The 15,975-nt window shown below is 37.6% G+C and overlaps 1 protein-coding gene across 2 annotated transcripts in view; it reads left to right on the top strand.

The window, feature by feature from the left end:
• ADIPOQ (adiponectin, C1Q and collagen domain containing) overlaps positions 1-15,975 on the top strand; it is a 30,966-nt gene that overhangs the window by 3,113 nt on the left and 11,878 nt on the right. Inside the window, exon 1 of one of the 2 annotated variants that reach the window (XM_026701473.2) lies at positions 14,683-14,779. The exons of the other annotated variant lie outside the window; for it this stretch is intronic. The gene's annotated coding sequence lies outside the window, so the exon portion shown is untranslated. Of the gene's footprint in view, positions 1-14,682; positions 14,780-15,975 lie in introns of those variants that run through there. 2 annotated transcript variants of the gene reach the window in all.

Below are 15,975 nucleotides of genomic sequence, written 5' to 3'. Positions count from 1 at the left end.
AATAATTCAGAAAAATATGTAAAAATATTCAAACACCAAGTTAGAGTGAATAGGAAGAAAAAATTGAAAAAAATATTTAACTACAAAAGAGTTGTTGCCTAAAACAGTGCCCACCCAACATTTTGGGCACCAGGATCTGGTTCTATGGACTGGAGAGGGTGTGGTTTCGTATGATGCCTGTATCCCAGGGATGGGGCTTCACTTGTTTGTGTGGCCCAGTTTCTGGCATGCTGTGGATCGGTGCCAGTTCATGGATCAGGGTTGGGGACCAGAGGTGGTATTCAGCAGGTTCTGACTAGTTCTGGAGAAGTGGTAGTGGAAATTTTGAGTAGTTCGGAGAACCGGCAAATCCCACCTCTGACTGGAGATTTTACAGTATCCTTCTCCTGCCATGCCCACCAAGCCACACCCACAGAACTGGTAGTAACATTTTTTGAATCGCATCACTGTAGGGGACACCTGGCCTAAAAGATGTACTCTTGTCTTAATCAAAGATCTCCACTGTGAAAGAATATTACCCCATACATGTAGTTCTCGACTTACCACAGCTCGTTTAATTATCATTCAAGATTACAATGACACTGAAAAAAGTGACTAATGATTGTTTTTCACACTTACGAACATTATGGCATCCCCATGATCACATGATCAAAATTCAGATGTTTGACAACTGACTCATTTTTATGACATTTGCAGTGTCCTGGGATCATGTGATCACCTTTTGTGACCTTCTGACAAGAAGAGTCAAGAAAATTTATTCTTTTGTAGAATTTATAATCTACCTTTTCTAGGATTTCTATTCCACATATCAGCTGAAATGCTCTAATGTAATTTCAGAAAATATGTTCTCTTCTGTTTTATTGTCTTATTGTATCACATTTCTGCTTTCCATCCAACCCGCTGCCTGAAAGTATATGCACAATTTCATAACTAAAATGGATTTCTGACCCCTAGGGGTTATTTTTTTACTTAAAATATCTTCTGCGTTGAAAATCTCAAGAATCCACGTACTAGTTGCCAATGTAACTTCCTACTGGGACATATGCATATGCATCAGTACAGAGTAACAGGGAAGATGCCAGAGGCATGATTGCATTGCCTTAAATTATAGTATGGCAGCAATATTGATATGATATACGGATGCAGTAAGTTTTTTGCTCTGTTACTGAAAGGAACATTACCTGCTAAAAATATACTGAGATTGCTATGGTCACGTATCACTATATTTTTAATGTCTGTTCAACCTATTTCCATTTGAAGTACTTCCATATTTTGCTCCTATCATCATCAACAGCAAAGAAAAGGACAAACACCAGGAAATACGATGTGTTCTTAGAAAAATGTAGAGACTACTACAACAAAAGTAGGAAGTGACTGATGGGAAAGTAAATGGGAGACACCATAAGAAAGGGCTAGTTCAGTATTTTGGCCAATGCAGTATTTTTAGCACACAGCATGAACCTCTGTCTCTTTTTGCTTATCCTTCCCAGCAGGGAATTCAATCCTGAGTGGGATCTTATGATGGCACAAAAAGTATATTTCTCCCTCCTCTTTGTAACTCACACTTTACTCATACTACTGCCACTACTTAGCACCTTTGTTGAAACGCATGTCTGTTAGCTTTGATCTTTACTCGGGGTATTTTCTGAACTCGTGTCATTTGCAAGTTGCATTGGGAATAAGTGGCAGAGTTACTTATATCCACTAAGCAGGGGCTGTCTTCCAGGAATAGTATAATTAATCAACAGCAGCAATATGTCTTTAACCACTCAGAGTGGTTTAGTTCCTGAGAAAAATCTCCCACTTTACTTTTTAGCGAAGGTGATTGAGAAAGTAATGGCATTGCAAATCCAGCAGACCCTAGAGGAAATGTATTATATGGGATTTTTTCAGTCAGATTTCAGGCCACAATGTGAGACTAAAACAGCATTGTTCACACTGTCAGAAAGTTTCTCCTTATTTCCAGGTTAAATCTCTCCTTGTTCAGTTTCCATCCATTATTCTTTGTCTGGCCTACAGGCACTTTAGAAAAAAGCTTGACCCCTTCCTCCCTGTGGCAGCCCCTCAAATATTGGAAGACCGCTAACTTGTCTACCCTGGTCCTTCTCTTTACTAGACTACCCAAGCCCAGTTCTTACAACCATTCATTGTATGTTTTAGCCTCCAGTCCCCTAATCCTGGTTGTTCTTCTCTGTACTTTTTCTAGAGTCTCAACATCTTTTTTATAATGCGATGAACAAAACTGGATGCAGTACTAAGGCTTTATAGAGTGGTATTAGTACTTCCCTTGATCTTGATTGTATCCCTCTGTTAATACAATTTAGGATTGCATCAGCTTTTTTGGCTGCTGCTGCACTCTGCTGATTCATATTTAGCTGGTTGTCCAAGATCCTTCTCACAGTTACTGCTATTGAGTCTGGTTTCACCCAATGTGTACTTTTGGTTTTTCTTGCCTAAGTGTAAGATTTTACTTTTCTCTACATTGAATTTCATTTTGTTAGATACGGCCTAGTGTTCTAGTCTGTCAAGATCCATCTGGATCTTGAGCCTATCTTCTTGGGTGTTAGCTATTCCTGCTAGCTTAGTATCATCTGCAAATTTGGTAAGTTTCCCTTCTATTCCCTCATCTAAGTCATTAATGAAGATATTGAAGAGTACTGGGCCTAAGACGGAACCTTGTGGCACCCCACTGCTTACTTCCCTCCATGTAGACGTAGACCCACTAAGGACTACTTGTTGAGTACGGTTTGCCAGCCAGTTGTGAGTCCATCTAGTGGTGGTGCTATCTATTCCACGTTTTTCTAGCTTACTAAGAAGTAGGTTGTGGTCTACTTTGTCGAATGCCTTGCTGAAATCTAAATATATTATGCCCACAGTATTTTGCTGGTCTACTAATTTAGTCACTGTGTTGAAGAATGAAATGATTGGTTTGGCATGATCTGTTCTTAACAAACCCGTGCTGACTGCTAGTTATTACTTTACTTGTTTCTAGATGTTGGCAGTTCTGTTTTTTTATTATCTTTTCAGTATCTCCCCGGGGATTGATGTTAGGCTGATTGGTTTATAGTTTCCTGGGTCCGTTTTTTTCCCTTTTTTGAAGATGGCAACCACATCAGCTCTTTTCCAGTCCTCTGGTAGTTCCCAGGTGCTCCAGGATTTTTGAAAGATATGGTGCAGTGGTTCTGAGATGACCTCTGCCAGCTCCTTTAAAACTCTGGGATGTAATCCATCAGTGATTTGTTGAAGTGATTTGTTTTCATCAAGATCAGACAGGTGATCTCTTACTATTTTTTTGCTTATTTTAACTTTTATTTCTGGTCTGTCTTTTACAGTTATGTTTTTGGTGGGTTGAGCTATATATAGTTTCTTTTTGCATGAAGATGGATGCAAAGAATGACTTAAACAATTCTGCTTTCTCTCTGTTGCCTGTTACTTCCTTGCCATCTTCTCTCTTTAGTGGACCGACTGTTTCCTTGATTTTTTTCTTGTTATTTATATGTTGGAAGAAACTTTTTAAAATTATCTTTGACTTTTGTTGCAAGTCTTTGTTCGTTCTGAGCCTTTGCTATCCTGACTTCGTCTTTGCAGATTCTGGCTATCTGCTGATATTCTGCCTTAGTTGTATGTCCTTCTTTCCATTTTTTGTACTTGTCCTTTTTTTCTTTCAATTTGCCAGAGAGATCTTTGTGCAGCCATGCTGATTTCTTCTTGGATTTCTTGTTTTTCTTTCTCAGTGGTATGGATGATCTCTGGTTAGAATGGAATGGATTCATCTTTGCTCTTTTTAAACTCTTGGCAGCTTTCTACATCATCTATCATGGTATCCTTTTGGACTGACTTAGGGAGTTGGGGTGGGTTGCACTTCACCTCCTTCTGATGCCAGTCTCAGTTGGTGTTCATAGGGAGCAAGAGGTCCAGCTCACCAGTTCCTGCTTTGCAAGGTGTCACAAAGCTTGGTGCTTTCTCTACTCCTCTACTCCTCTACTCCTTGCTAAAGTCTTGAAGAAGCCTTTGGGATGGGAAAAAGAAAAAAAATGAAAAAAGATCAAATTGTAAAACAATATTTGAATGACTTAGAGACTTAGGACTGTTAGAAGTAAAAGGAATAAATATATAGCGGGTTTTTTTTTAACCAAGGTTAAAATAAGACATAAATCTCTGGTAACATTTTACATACTTTTTGCTAACACAGGACTCAAAACTTGATGAATTATGGATTTGTATATACATAAGAAATGGGTTATGGGAAGAAATTTGCTTGTAATCTTACAGGGAGTACTGAGTTACTAAGTCTGTTTCTACAAGTTCTGCTGAAGATCAGAAATCACCTATTTTCTTTCCTTTCTCTTTTTCTTTTTTCCTTTCTATGTCTCCTTTTCTCTGAGTTTCGTTTGTATTTGCTTTTACTATTGTAATTAAAGTTTTCAATAATTTTTTAAAAAAACAAAATAAAAATGACCTCCCTCAATAGCATCAGTTTGAATAGAAATGGGGAGAATGCAGAGCTCCAAAGTATTCTACAAAACAAGGCCCTTTGGTTAACTTCTTCCCACTACCAAAACCAACTGGATCCAGCCCTGAAGAAAGGAGGAGAACCACTGTAGGCTTGGAAGCTGGCCCAGAAGGGTATCATGGTCAACTATAAGGCTAACTGTATATTTGTTGTATCTTCCACAATTAATTGTGAGCTGAGGTGGAGCAGTGGTTAGAATGGAGTACTGTGGGCTGCCTGCAATTTCGCAGTTCGAATCTCACCAGGCTCAAGGTTGATTCAGCCTTCCATCCTTCCGAGGTGGGTAAAATGAGGACCCAGATTATTGGGGGCAATATGCTGACTCTGTAAACCGCTTAGAGAGGACTGTAAAGCACTGTGAAGTGGTATATAAATCTAAGTGCTATTGCTATTACTGATTACATTATGGCATATAATTATATAATTCAGACTCCTGAACTTGATATAATAATTCTGTGTAATAGAATCCTAGTGCTGAATTATGTGTATTATAAATAGGTTGACTTAAAAGAATTTAGTGAAAATAGCTTTAAAAATAAAGCTAATAACGCAGTTAGTTTCATTTGCAGTTTCAAAAACTACCAAAGACAAACATGGTCAATGACTGTTTATAATGTTCTCAGAAGTGTTATCAGCACACAAGCTGTTTCCTGCAATCAGCTTTCCTATTTTCCCAATGATACGCCATAAGCAATAAGAAAGATCTAGTAAAAATATTTGTAACCACATGTGAAGTTCTTCAGTGCTGCTTTTTGGAACCTGACAGTTTATTTTCAGACAGAACAATTAATCATGGAACAACTTGCCTACCGAAGTTGTGAATGCTCCAACACTGGAAGTTTTTAAGAAAAGATTGGACAACCATTTGGCTGAAATGGTATAGAGCTTCCTGCCTGAGAAGACCTCAAAGGTCCCTTCCAACTCTGCTATTCTATTCTATTCTATTCTATTCTATTCTATTCTATTCTATTCTATTCTATTCTATTCTATTCCATTCCTATTCCTATTCCTATTCCTATTCCTATTCCTATTCCTATTCCTGTCCTGTCCTGTCCTATCCTATCCTATCCTATCCTATCCCATCCCATCCCATCCCATCCTATCCTATTCTAACCTTTCACCCATAAACCCAGTAGGTTTAGCACCAGTATTTAGGAAAATATATGTCCAGTGATCTCCCAATTTTGCTAATTTGTTGAATTTGAAAAATGTTACACTGCAAATACGGAATTAACTGCTCCTACCAGGTATTCTATTTATATTTTCTATATGTAGAAAAATAGGGACCACTTTGGTAGAAAGGTAACAGTGTTCCATGCCCCTTCGGTGTTTAGTCATGCTGGCCGCATGACCATGGAGACATCTTTAGACAGTGCTGGCTCTTTGGCTTTGTAACAGAGATGAACACTGCCCCCTAGAGCCAGAAATGACTAGCACATATGTGTAAGGGGAACGTTTACTTTTTTTTTTTTTTTAACCAGGAATCTATTTGAAGATGTGTGAGGCCAGATTATTTCCTGCATTCTTATGGTTTATTGTTGGGAATGTTGACACGGTCCAGTGCAACTGGAATAGATTAGAATTGCCATCTTGGAAGTTCTTCCTCTCAAACATTAGAAATCTGTGGACTAATTTAGAGGATCCTGTTGTAGGCAGAAGATTCCAAAAGAGTCTTTGCTTTTTTCCTTACTTTTTTATTATAAAAAATTAATTTAAGAGTATATTTTATTTACTATATGCATGCACACACTCTGAATTCTCTGAATTCAAAACAGAAAGTAATGTGTCAGGTACATTGTTATTTTCTAGTTGCTATGGAACTAGAAAGGAAGTCAAGCACTTTATAAAACTTGTTCACCAATGAAAAATTCACAGTCTTTATTGAATTGTGGCAGACAGGTCCCCTCTTACCTCTACAGAGTTCTGACATAACTATGTGCCAGATGCAATTATCATAACAACATGAATTGTTGAAAAAACAATTTTAAAAAGACCAGGTCCTGTTGGCAAGATGAAGACTAGGCAAATGATTGTATACTACACAGATGATTTGTCTGACTGGAGATAGTGTTTGATCTACTTGCCTGTTTTGACATCAATAAGTATGACTTACCAAATATGTTTGCTTGAAAAATGGGCTCATATGCACTGATATGCAAACCCCAGAACAGTAGAAGCAATCTGTGTTGTTCTCTCAACTAATGGAGAAAGGAACAAAAAGGAAAATTACATGTGCTCAGAAAAAAGTAATGCATGTATTCAGGAAGTTCTAGTACAAGTGCTATTAATAAGATATCATCTGCTTCTTTTGGCAGTTGACCAGAATGTTTATAAAAATATCAAACTGTATATGGAACTTTTATTTAATATTTTATTTTTATTCTCTCCATGTATGCTAATGGAGAAATGACAGCTAGGCTGAACAGATGAACAAAGCCATGATGATTGGCCATGTCTATGCTACTTGCTGACTTCTGTTAGTGAGGAAGTATTGTCCCTGCCTGGCAGAATGCAAATGTGAAAATGATCACATATTTAACTCTTAATAAAGCAATGTGTTTTCCCATTTTCAAGCATATGTGATGCATCTCCCAAAGGTATTTTTAATTTAAGTGGATAAATCACATATCTGACTGGAAAAATATGGAAATAATTGACCAAGCAAACATCAGAAAAGCACATCAGTGAAGCTACATATGATCTATCATCCAATCAAACTTCTGAAGAAAACCAAACACAAAATACTGATTGAGCAGACAGATTAGAATAGATGGAAACACCATTCCCAACCATCAGTCAGCTGACATTTCCCAAAAAGTTACAAGAGGCAAATTCCACACAGATTATAAATATTCAAGACAATCCTTACTTCTGAATTGTTGCACTGCAAAAGTATTGCTGGAATACAATGCATAACATCTGCATAAAAAAGAAGGAAAGAAATTAAAACCAGTTCTCAAATTCTACTTTGATGGAGATAATTTGAACCTTGGAGAGCCACAACTAAAAGAAAGATCAATAAACTACCATTATCCAAAGATATATCTCAAAAATCATTTCAATTAGGAAGATGACAGAAAGAGGGAGAAGTATGGCATGGAAAGATGAGTGTGAGACAGTATTAAGGGCTTGGGAAATGAAGTCTATGGTACAGATTGTGTTCTGAACCAAATGAGTGTAACAGTATGATGACACTCATATGATGGAGAGTTGTTTTATGGGAAAATCTGTAAGTAGAAGTTTAACATACAGCTTGGAAAAATGAAGGAGGTTTTTTTTTAGATCATTGGGTGGTAAAATTGCAAGTTTTACATCTGTCTCCAAATGTGATACATATTTACTGGCTGTGGAGTCTTAAAGTTGGTTGCTCCAGATGTTGGAACCAATTTAAAGACACCACAATTTATTTCACTCTAGTGCAGATGAAATGGGGGTTGGAATCAGCAAACCTTATATTTCATGTTGAATTTTATTTTTACCTTCAGCTTTTTGGATAATAGATCATGAACCTGTTACATTGTTTGCTGTAATCTTAACTTTTCATTGTCATCTTAAAGCAGGGTGTCAAACTCAAGGCCCACGCCAGATCTTGCTTAAATCTGGCCTGCAGGGCTGGCCTGGAAATATCAAAGGACCAACCCATGGTACCTCTGGTCACCAAAATGGGTGGTGCAGAGATCTCGTTTCAGCCTCCCTGGCCTCCAGCAGCTCTTTTCCGGCCAAACACCGGCTGCGTGGAGGCCCCACGAGGTCCCCGTGCAGCCCATTTTTGGCCTCCCTGGCCTGCAGCAGCACTCTGATGGCCAAAAAACAGGCCACACAGAGGCCTCATTTTGGCCAGCAAAGTGCTACAGGAGGCCGTCCAGGCCCTAAAATGGGCATGGGGGGGCTGTGCATGGCCACCCCACATCCTGTTTTGGCTGGCAGGGTAGTACACGAAGTTTCCATCCTGTCTGCCATCTGTTTCCCCCTTCCATGGAGAAGAACAATGCTGATCTGGCATTGCCCTCGAAGAAATCCAGTTTGACACCTGCCCTAAAGAATAAAGAAATGAATAATATTTTCTAACTCTGATTCTATATTTCTTTGGATGCAAATTCAGTGAAAAGATGGAAATACGAAGAAATTAAGCAAAAATGAAATCAGTAAAACAGTGCTTGTTTTTAAGGTGAGTGTACTTTCATGCAAGATTAATAATTGACTAAACAGGTGGTCCTTGACTTATGACCATTTGTCCAGCAACTGCTCATGGTGGTGCTGAATGAATCAGGGTTACAGCCAGTCCAAGGAGTTCTGGCCATCTGAGCACTACCACAACCATGTGATTGTGTTGTGGTTAGCCAGCAGCAGGTGCAGATGGCTGAGGATAGCAATGACTCTGATGAGGGGCCAGGACCATCAGGGAGGGAACTGCTGCCTTCAGGGATTATGGGGGCTGGCAGCAGTGATGAGGAGGTTCCCAAGGAGCCTGTGCCAAGTGCGCATGAGTACAGGATGATTTGTAGAAGAGAACAGCTGGAGCAGCACAGGCAAGCATAAGGATGCAACATAATGGCCCCTCCCTCCAGGGAATATAAGCCTGGTTTCAAAAGGTTTTTGCTTTTGCAGAAAGCAAAAACATTCTAAGGACTCAGCATTGTGTGCGGAGACTCCGGCTTATCTGAAGAATTCTATCAAGGCTTTTCTGGTTGAATTAATTGGCTGCAAGCCATCTTTTATCTACAAAGAAGTTTATTTGTAGATTAAAGCTATGAAGGTTTGAGTTGCTGCGTTTGTTTGAGATTTGTTGCTGGTAACAGGGTTGGGTCAGAACAGATTGTGACCTGGATGCCTGACAACCAGCTTACCCTTATAGTCAGTTGCGATGTCCGATGATACACGATCGCCATTTGCAATCTTCAGAGCCAGCTTTGTCCTGCTACCAAGGAATAACCTAAGATGGATGGTATTTCTAAAAAGAGGACACATTAAAAACACAGTTGCAAACCATCAGCCTCTAGAAAGATTCTGATGAATGATCTAGAACGGGGTGTCAAACTTGATTTTATTGCAGGGTTGTGTTTGACCATAGGGGGCCAGGGGTGGGTGTGGCCAGGGTGAATGTGGCCAGGGTGGGTGTAGCCAGCTCAACATCACTCACCAAGGCTTCGTTTTCAGCCATGATAGCTTCCTGCAGCCCTCTATTAGCGAACAAGTTCTGTTTTTGGCTGCAATGGCCTCCTGCAGCCCTCTGCCAGTACACCCCCCCCCCCCCGGGGTTTATTTTCACTGGCAGAGGGTGCAGGAAGCCATTGCGGCCAAAAATGAAGCTCGGGAGAGTCCCACAGAAGTGCCACAAACCGGTCCTTCACTGTTTCCAGGATGGTCCAACAGGCCAGAATGTTTTTCAACCTCAGCAACTATAGGATGTGTAGACTTCAACATGGGCTTGAAGTTTAACTGCACACATCTTAAAAGTTGCTGAAGTTGAGAAACATTGATGTAGAATACGGAAACAAATTGGAAAATAATCTTGATAAATTAAAAAAAGTGACAGTCTGAAAAGAGCAGAATGAAATTTAATACAGACAAATGCAATGTTTATGCTTAGGATTAAAAAAAGGTGTACACATATAAAATTGGGAACAGTTTGGCTATTAGGTACAAAAAGAATGTGAAATTGCAGTTGATGACAAGGTGAATATGAATAAGCAGTAGCCATGAGTTTACTAAAATATACAAATACAATTTTAGTCTGCATGAACAGCAGCATCCTATAATTATCCAAACGGAAGATGACTCTGAATTTAAGATAATTTCCTCCAAAAGAAAATCCAGCAGACAAGAAAGTTAAGAGAATACAAAAAGATTCTTCTAAGTTGTTCAACTGCCCTGCTTTGCAGTTAAGACTGTCAGATGTCATTGAAATTAATCTTGGAAATCCTGTTTCCCCCTACAAATAGGTCCATTAAGAGCCACATTGGCACAGTGATTAGAATGCAGTACTGAAGGCTACTTCTGCTGATCAGCCACTGCCAGCATTTTGGCAGTTCAGGTCTCACTGGCTCAAGGTTGATTCAGCCTTCCATCCTTCCAAGGTGGGTAAAATGAGAACCTAGATTGTTGGGGGCAATAGGCTGACTCTATAAACCGCTTAGAGAGGTCTGTAAAGCACTGTGAAGCAGTATATGTGTGATTGTGTGTGTGTGTGTGTGTGTGTGGTGCTGAGGGCTGCTAGGGGCCACAATAAAATGAAATAAATTGAATGGATGGATGAACACAGATTAAAATATATTACTTGTAAAATAAAACATCTATTTTGGGAAATTAATTAATTCCTTGTATGATAATAGATACCAAGGTAATTTGACATTGTCTTTTTCCAGGATATTTTTTTTGTCTGATCCTTATTTACTCAAGTGTTGACCAAGCAATTCTGTTTAGCTTCTTCAAAAAAGGTCGATCAGATCCACCCATCTGCTGGAACACACTGCTGCTAATACTGAGGATGGGCTGTTATAGCCATGTTGCTCCATGTAAGCATCTGTAAGTGGCATGCAAAAAGGATTAAAAACTCTATGACATTGTTAGAGTGCATATTTTTCAAAGGATTTTTCCTTAGAAAGCATGATTGTCATGGATTGTTGATTCCAAATGACGTCTCTTTTACTTTCTCTTTCTCTTACACTAAGAAACAGCTTGCCTTCAGAAGTTGTAGGTGCTTCATCGCTAGAAATTTTTAAGAGAAGACTGGGTTAGCCCCCTATCTGAAATGTCCTCAGATAAATACTTTGGTGGTGGTAGTAGCAGGAGTAGGTGTAGGAGTGGATTTATTTAGGATTTATTTAGTAAAGGCAGAAAAAGCTAGGGATAAGAAATCACCTTACTAAAACAAACAGCATGCTCTAAGTAGACAGATTTTTCTCATCGTTTTATTATCTAAAATGGGCATGCTTTCAAAATTATCATAAAGTATTGAGCTAAGAATGATACATAATACAAAGATTAAAATAAATGAGTAAAAATAATGTCATATTTTAGATTTATGTTCCTACCTTCCATGTACCAGTTTCTCTTTAAAAAAAAGGTGAACAATCTGATTTAATTAGAAGAAAAGCTCATTGCTTTCACATACAAAACACGACTGAAATGCCAGTTGCAATCCCAAGACAAGACAATATCCATCTCAGAGGTTTTCACAAGCTTTTGAGCTGGAGTTCTGAACTGGAGGCTTTCATTTTTAAAGCTATTTCTGTCAGGTAAAGGGTGGAGAAGGCGTTTTGAATGAGGCACCATAACAAAGCTTTGGTCTAATCTTAGAAGCTTAAAAAAAAAAAGCCTTTGAGCCAATGTTTGTTCTTGGCAACTGCCTGGAAAAGTCCCTGCAGTTTTCTTGGCAAGAATTTGGAAGTGGATTGACACTGAATGCTTACTAGAGCTAAAAGACTCACCCAGCTCATTTTATGCCTAAGGCAGAACTAGAACTTCCTTTCTCTAGTCTGGTGCCTTAACTACTAAGTCAAACTGATTGGATTAGAAGCTGTTGGTATAGGTTAATTATTATGTGTTTGTTCCTTGTTCCAACGTATCCCAGGACTTGATGTAATTTACTAAAAGAGGAAGGTTCCATTATGCACTGATTTTTTTTCCTTTGTACTGGAGAACTTTGAAGAAAACAAGTTATATCCTGGTATTTCTACTGTATAATGCCCTGTATAATATAAATAGAGAGCTGAGTCAATCTTGAGTGAGTAAGAATAAAACTGTTGGCAGTAGGCAGAAATAGTGTTATGACCTAGGGGAAGGATACTGTAAAATCTCCAGTCAGAGGTGGTATTTGCCAGTTCTCTGAACTACTCAAAATTTCTGCCACCAGTTCTCCAGAACTGATCAGAACTTGCTAAATACCACCTCTGGATCTCAGTAGCTGAACTGCCTGACAGTATCAGAGAGGCACTTCACTTGGTTGTACTTGTCTACTAATAAAGAGTTGGATTCACATATCTTGAGTCCTGCCTCTTCAATCGGCCCCAGTTTAACAGCCTTCCCCTCAAACCAACAAATTCATGGATATAATATTATATGTATATTTCTGAATGCATTACTGTACTTACTACCAAAGATAATCTGGTTTGTTTGTACTGCTACTTAGATAAGAGTAAAGTGTGTTTGCACTCCGTGCACATTCTTGGTACTTTGTGATGTTGAGGTTTATATACATCCATACATACGAATTTCAACTTCATCAAGTACCAAGAATGTGCACAGAGTGCAAACACACACACACACACTCAATGAATGAGTTCATTCTCAAAGATATTCTAAAACAGGGGTCCCCAAACTTGGCAACTTTAGCAAGTTGAAATCCACAAGTCTTAAGGTTGCCAAGTTTGGAGACCTCTGCTCTAGAAGTTCAGCTGGATGAAAGAACAAGCACAGCACTGCATACACATACCACTTAAACACATCAAGCCATCATCCATATATTGTAATTATTACTTTTTGAGATCAATATTATTATTGATATGTCATAAACAGTAATTTATAAGCCACCATGGTTAGTTTCACAAAAAAGTCAGAATGAAACAATCATATTATAGCTTAGTGCAATTTCTATTTCCAACCAATGACTAAAACAAAGTCCCTTTTGAAATTTCATATCTGAAAAGGGATTTGAATTTGCATCACCATAATTTAATTTACCTTACTAAATTCTATGCTCGAACTGAGATTATATTTGACTTTTGAGTAGTGTGTATAGGCCATATTGCTCAAAATATTAATGTGGACAAATTAAAAACACATTTCATGTATACCTAACTAGGAGAACATATTTTAGTATATTGTTAATTTTTCCTTGGGTCACACTAAAATTCAATTATTTGGGATTGCCTTTTAAAAGGCTGTGGAAATTTCACCTAAAACTTTGGGAACTATTTGCCATTATAAAAATCACTTATTATTGTTGCATACAAATGCAGAATATCAACACCCTTCATTTATTGAAGTTCTTCCTAAATTACTAGACTATGACTTGCATACATTAGATATTATTAGGGGTGTAGTTTGTGCATTTTTATAAGGCTTTCATCTATTTCCAGCATAATTTGCCCATAAGGAGAGGCCAAAATTGAAAGAAGCTATCAAAAAATTAATCATGTTCATCAGAAAGTAGATTAAAATGCAGATTTCTAAAGCCAGGAATTTCCAGTAACCTCCTGGTCAATAACATCTGAACATTTGACGCCATGATTCTAATTTGGATGAGACAGTTATTGCTTCTCACGAGGCGTCATGTTTCAAATGCTTTCAGATTATCCAGCCAAATATAACTCATTGTAGCATTCACATAATATTTCCCCTGTGCAGCTGAGAGCCAGGGAGCTGGTCAGATCACAAAATATTCCACTAGATATGTTTGAGGCATGCATAATGAGAACCAGTGTCAAAAGATAAAGGAGCACTTTTATGCAAAAAATGCATGGACATAGAAGGAAGAAGTTTATTTCTCCCCTGTAAACTTAACATCCTAAATTATAAACTAGATAAGCATGGCATGTCCCATAGATAATCTGTGTCTCTTACATCTATTTTATTATTCCAAGATTACACCATTAAAATGAAATAATAATTTGAATTTTTAATCAGCATGATGATTTCTGTAGTTTTTTTTTATAAAAAAGTAAAGATTGGTATAATGTATTATATTTCATCTTCATGTTCATATTTTGCCTTAATCCAACTGTAAAAACAAAAGCCAAACCAAATAAAAAATATATAAATTCACTCTGCAAATTTGAGCCTGCCTTACTCCAGTGACATTATTTATTTTACTATCACACTTTGGTGGCCCTTGCTGCAATAAAAATAATTAAAAGTTCAGACTTTTAATTGATAGCAACAAGTTATCCTCTCTACAGCAAGTAGAAAATATGCCACATTAGCTTTTAGTGGAATGCTTAATTCTTGAATTTTCACTGTGATATTGCATATTACGCCAACATCTTATTTTAAGAAATTTTATCATTAAAGTCACAAACTGGCACATTTCTTTATTATTTTTAAATAGTTTTTGATTAAAATATTCTGAAATTAAGAATAACAATGGGAGAATGATTTAAAAAATACCCAGCTTTGAACTGGCAGCCTTGGTAACAAATATAAAGGGCAGCATCTTAACTGACAGTTCCAGGTGCCTCTTTGTGAGAAGCGATCCAAAGATCACTATTCTCTCCATTGCATTTCTGATGAGCCTGCAAACTGCAGAGGACCTCACCTAAACAAGTGGTAAGAAAGACCCATTTTAGGATAGATCATTGCACTAGGCTATACTTTTCTCCAGAAATTGTGCTTGCCCTCTATGCTCTAATATGTTAATCTATTATTATTTTGAAGATTGTATTATTGACTAAACTGCTTAGTTGGCTGCATTTTTTCCACAGGTTCTAAAGCACCTGAATTAATAATCACAGACTGAACATTTAATAGATTATAATTTTAATGTTGTAGAATGTAGCAAGTTTGGAATCTTTCTGAGTTTTATTGATTACAAATTAAAAATACCTTTAGTATTTTCTGACCATTTGCAGTGTTATTAGCTGGACAGCACAATCTTATCACCTGAGCATAAACTCCATTGTCTTCAAAGCAACTAGCAATAGCACTTAGACTTATATATCGCTTTACAGTACTTTACAGCCCTCTCTAAGTGATTTACAGAGTCAGCATATTTTCCCCAACAATTTGGGTCCTCATTTTACCCACCTTGGAAGTATGGAAGGCTAGTTACAGAATTGCAATTTGAATCAATCAGTTTAACTAAAAGTCTTATTGCATGATGCAGTGAAGGATTTGCTCAGAAAAGGAAAAGATTGCTTTTCTCGATAAACTGTTAAAGAAAAGCACTGTTCTGACTGCCAATTTTGGAAATTACCAATGTATTTTTTTGTTTCAATGGAATCATGTTGTTTTCTCTGCAGACCTGGTAACAGTAAATTCGCTCATACCTTTTAGCAAAGGAACTACAGTATGTTCCTTGAGGGTGGGGGACATCATGATACATCATGAAGTCAAGGATAACATTTTCACCCATTTATATCTGTGTAAGATGGGTGTGCCACAAAATGAAAAATGCATATCTTTTTCTGTGTATCTTGACTGAAAGCTTTCATTTTGTTGATTAAACACTCAAATATGGATACTGACTCAGTTTTGATATTAGTGACTTAGAAAAAGTGAGATGCATGCCTAATCTAATTCACCTCTTAAAATTCCACATCCTAAAATGGGTCAAAAGTCTATTGTACTTCATGTCCATGAATTGTCAGTTGTAAATCTGTCCAATATATAATCATTGATGAACAAAATTTCAGAAAAAAACATCAATAATGGGACTAATTTTAACATAAGGCATCATACATAAGGCCTTAATAATATTATAGCCCAGCATTTATATAGCTATAAAATATATTATTAGATTCAAA

This window comes from Pseudonaja textilis, chromosome 4 (genome assembly GCF_049901715.1).
Source record: "Pseudonaja textilis isolate UNSWEBS1 chromosome 4, rPseTex1.2, whole genome shotgun sequence".
NCBI classification, from domain to species: domain Eukaryota; kingdom Metazoa; phylum Chordata; class Lepidosauria; order Squamata; family Elapidae; genus Pseudonaja; species Pseudonaja textilis.
The sequence above is the reverse complement of the archived record's forward strand: the minus strand, read 5'-3'. Positions and strand labels throughout refer to the sequence as shown.